The sequence below is a fragment of the Agrilus planipennis genome, unplaced genomic scaffold (assembly GCF_000699045.2).
Source record: "Agrilus planipennis isolate EAB-ADULT unplaced genomic scaffold, Apla_2.0 scaffold1, whole genome shotgun sequence".
NCBI classification, from domain to species: Eukaryota; Metazoa; Arthropoda; class Insecta; order Coleoptera; family Buprestidae; genus Agrilus; species Agrilus planipennis.
In genome coordinates this window covers 2,776,815-2,781,174 of record NW_020442466.1, presented here as the reverse complement: position 1 = coordinate 2,781,174, position 4,360 = coordinate 2,776,815, and the positions used below count along the sequence as shown (strand labels likewise).

General features: G+C 32.0%; 1 protein-coding gene and 1 long non-coding RNA gene across 11 annotated transcripts in view; one reads left to right on the top strand and one right to left on the bottom strand.

Annotated features, from left to right (window-relative positions):
* Positions 1–4,360, bottom strand: part of LOC108733710 — a 199,652-nt gene that overhangs the window by 4,178 nt on the left and 191,114 nt on the right. For 3 of the 8 annotated variants that reach the window (XR_003232488.1, XR_003232482.1, XR_003232483.1), the window contains 2 exons: positions 587–1,239; positions 246–528 (listed from right to left, as the gene is read on the bottom strand). This is a non-coding gene — a long non-coding RNA (uncharacterized LOC108733710). The remainder of the gene's footprint in view (positions 1–245; positions 529–586; positions 1,240–4,360) is intronic. The other 5 variants (XR_003232485.1, XR_003232487.1, XR_003232484.1 and 2 more) reach the window with 4 other exon arrangements.
* The window catches only part of LOC108733690, a 268,094-nt gene that overhangs the window by 242,810 nt on the left and 20,924 nt on the right, over positions 1–4,360 (top strand). The gene's annotated exons all lie outside the window — the stretch shown is intronic.

Here is a 4,360-nt window from a genome sequence, read left to right as displayed (position 1 = left end):
CTTTCAGAGACTCTGAGAGACTGAACATTTGTATCTCGAGTTTTAGTTGATATTACAAATTTAATTGTAATAATTAAGAAACTTCAAATAATTTTTAAAGAAACATGTCAAAATTGAGATTATCACAAGTTACCTAATAAATTCTACTATTTCTACGGCAATCTCTGTTATTTACAATCGAAAATTGTAATTTTTGCGTTGTCATAAAAATTTAATTTTCTCCGTAGACAACTATAAAAACATACCTATCTCGATGATCCTGACAAATAATTAAGTGTGGCGTTCGTACTCCAGCCCAAAGCGTATGATTCTTCTCGGTTGTCCAGTCAATGATTCCAACATACTTCTTCACAGATATATCAGGATGGTCCTGCCAGGATTCCCAACGAATTATTTGGTCCTGTCAACGCTCTCAACGAATTTTTCAAGAACGTCCTCCCGAGTTATAGCAACCACTTAGTTATTTATTTTTATTCCAACGAATTTTCTCAGTGGTCCTTTTGAAGGCTTGAAGAGTATCTTGCTATCCTACCAATGGAATTAAAAATTCTCGTAAATGTTCTTGTTAACAACATTAAAAACATACCCACTCTTCTTGGTTGTCCAGTCAAAGATTCCAATAAATTTCTTCAGTGATATTGTGAATGTTTTCAATGAATTTCTTCTGTAATTTAATGAATTCCGGTTCTCTTATTCTAAGGAGTTAAAAAACTAATTAATTACATCAATGATTTTGTCACGGGCTTATAGAAGTATTTTATTGTTCTTCGGTTAATGGATTGGGGAATAAACTCTGTAGTCCTGCTAAGTATAGTAGATCCTTCCGATGTCTGAAGAAATTTAGTCGGTGATAAGACTAATGAACAAAAAGGGTTCACTTGACCATTGATCCTGTTAAGGTTTTAAAAAATGAACGTAAATAAAATAAGGTAGTAGTAGTAGTAGCGGCAATGAAGCAAATAAAGCCAGAAACAACCGAATATCCTCGGTTGTCTTGTCAAAGATTCTATGAATTTTTTTGTAATATTACTAATACATTTACTTAATTTCTTCAACTGCGATTATTAAGAAGTTCCGGTTGCTTTATACCATTGCATTAAATCTTGGTAAGGGCTTATACGAGGTATCTGAGTGATCCTCGACCAGCGGATTAAGAATATAAACCCTATGGCTTCCAAAATATGGTAGGATTTTGTTCATTATCCTGCCAAGCACTCAAAGAATTTAGTCGGTAGTAACCTTAAAGTACAAAAACGGTTGACTTGTCGCCTGTTAATACTTAATACAAAATTTATGTAAATAAAATAATGTAACAATTACAACAATGAAGGTTTCTGTCTTATGCCTAGAATGTGGTAAAAGTTTATATATCTAATATTCGCGTCGCGAAGATAGTTATTTTTGTCTACAATAAATAAGAGAGCGTTGTAGAGAAAACATTAAAAAGCTAAAACAATGGCAATTTATGTTAACTAACATTCTGAAACCGTGTTTGACAGCTGTTGAATATGTTAAATATACGACACCAAGCAGCTAACCACTCTCTCATTATTAATGTCTGAGTGCTGTTGTTCAAAATGTTTCTCAACGTTTACTAAAAATTTAGATAAGTGAAAGGAATATGGTTAACACACATTATAATTTCTATTTATAAATCACAAGAACCATGTTGTCATGGTGTATCGGTAGGTGGTAAACTATGCTGAAAATAGAGCTTATATACTGGGTGAATGTGTTCCTCAATTTTATGTTTTATTTGTCTTTTTACATGAGGGACTTTATATGAGCCTCGAGTTGGTACAAACAATGAAAATATGTTATTATTTGGAAAACTATTATGTACATAAAAACATTTCAAACTAAATTTTAAATAAAAATTAAAAGGATCAAACTTCGAAGGAACACCCCCCAATAAATTAATGTAATCGGCCATTCGCACAGTAGAATTTCCTTTTAAATGCAAGTGAATTAGTACTTTTATTTTTTCTATAGAAACGTCTTCACACTGAGACATTTATTAAGAGTTTCGGAAGCTACAGTGTGAAAAGAATGATTTTTGCACAAAAAAAGATATGTAATTGAACGAGACACATTTTCAAAATTTGATTGTTAATACAACGCTAATTTTAATTCTTATTCGAATTAAGTACAGTATGTCAAGATTTACTTCAACTATGCATGACGGTGTTAATTAACTAACATCTATGCTTAAAATAATTTTCAACCAATTTTACAAACCATTACACAGACGCTGTTTAGGTACAATTATCAATTTAACTCCTCTCTGTAATTAACGTTTTAAAGTGGTGTTTTCAGCACGTTAATTTTCTGGACTATAAAACTGAACGCCGTTTCCTTGACTTTCAATTACACAGCCGTGATGTCATCTAATACATTTTACTATCTCCTTTCCGTGCTTTCTGAACGAAATGTAACACTTCTAAAACAATATCTAATTCTCTTGAATGTAAAACAAAAACAATGAGAGACGCACTGCGGTCAAGTAGCTTTTTGGTTATTTAATCAGAGCGGTAGATCAAGTTATTGCTTGAGCGAACACGGTGAAAAGATTGTATGTACCTAATAGAATAGCAGCACCCGAAAAGCAGAAGCAGTAGCCTTTGTGATCAAATGTATTGTTGAAAATTATGGTGTGTAACTATTTCAAAATATCACGCAAACGCAGTGGCGCCATCCGAGAGATTGAAAAATCTGAAAACATTTTTGATCTTGATCTGTTTTTACTCAAGGAATTAATTCATTAACGAAATCCATATTTTAAAAACGATTAAATCAAATTTAAAAAGGCATAGCAAATACCTGTACGTAAAATGAAAAATTGTATCTAATAAGATAATTGAATTAAAAATTGAAGATATTCCAACAATACCCTGGACAAAAATTTTCAGTCTCTCTCCAGTCTCTCAGAGTCTTTCAGCGTCTCTGAGAGCGTCTCTCACAGTCTCATAGAGAGACTGAATGAATAAAACTGAAATATTGAGAGACTTGAGTCTCTCGTAGAAAGACTGGGATCTTTGAAATATGTTGAACTTAGAAAATTTTAACAATGTCTATCGCGACATCACTTACTGAGAGATTCGAGTCTCTCGTTCAGAGACGCTAAACAGTTTTTTTGACAGTCTCTCGACAGTCTCTCTCAGCGACACCAGAGAGACTCGATGAGAGACGGAGACTCGAGTCTCCCTTTCAGAGACTGAACATTTTTATCTCGGGTAGTATTCTAAATATAATATATGTATGCTATATGACTACAATTTCCTTAAAGTAAAATTTATTGTTATTAGTTACTGAAATATTTACTAGAATAGATTAATAATTTTCGCCATGTCGGATTAATTTCTGTTCTAATCATTGATGCTATAGCTTTCCAATTCTTTTTTTTTTCTCTTCGCATTACTTTCGTCATTTACGCAACATTGATATATTCAATTTAATGAAAAGTTAATGATAGACACTTAAAACAAGTAGATAGACGTGATAGGGCAAATTTTATTATTACATGCACGCGTTAGCACTTAACAAACCTGACGAAGTGAATAATTTCTTGGTGTTCAAATTATACCCACCTCGAGGTTTCTTACATATTCTAAATAAATAATTAACGCTGTAGAGTACAGTGGCGCACATGGGGTAGCTACAGGCTGAATGACCTTACAAATCAAGTGTTATAGGCATTCGACAAACACTTACAGTAGATGTAACAAATTGTAATGATTGATTCTAAGAGAACCTTGGTACACATATATTTCTAAGATTGAATTGAATTTCGGGAGCGCCTGGATAAAATAGAATTAAATATGATGAACTTATAAATGTTACTTTGGGGGTTGACATACACCGTCATATGCATATCATAAGACAAAAATAGAAGTAATGAAACTATAAATATCGAGAGACAAAAAAATTAAGTTTAGGTGATTGTTGATGAACTGTGACACTTATTTAAGACGCAAGCGAATCCGTGGGCTAAACCTACCATAAAATTTTGTATACACATTTTTAGGGGTACAGAAAAGGACATAGAAAAAAGAATACTGTTCCCAAAGGATAAAAAAATTAGGTTTATGTAGTCTTCGATGGTCTTTGACACGTATTTATAAAAAAAAATTAAAAATTAAAAACTAGTTAAAATTTGATTTACTTAAAAAAAATCACCCATTTTTGATTAAAAAAAATCATTACTTTTATCAACCTTGCAGTATTGTTTATAGTTCCAGTAACATAATTGTTTTAACATCTGGAAAAAATATGAGATTATAAAGTACATATATAAATTCTGCTTCGGTCATTTTTGAAAAATAGCGCCCATTAATACAGAAACACTGATATTTGACACTCT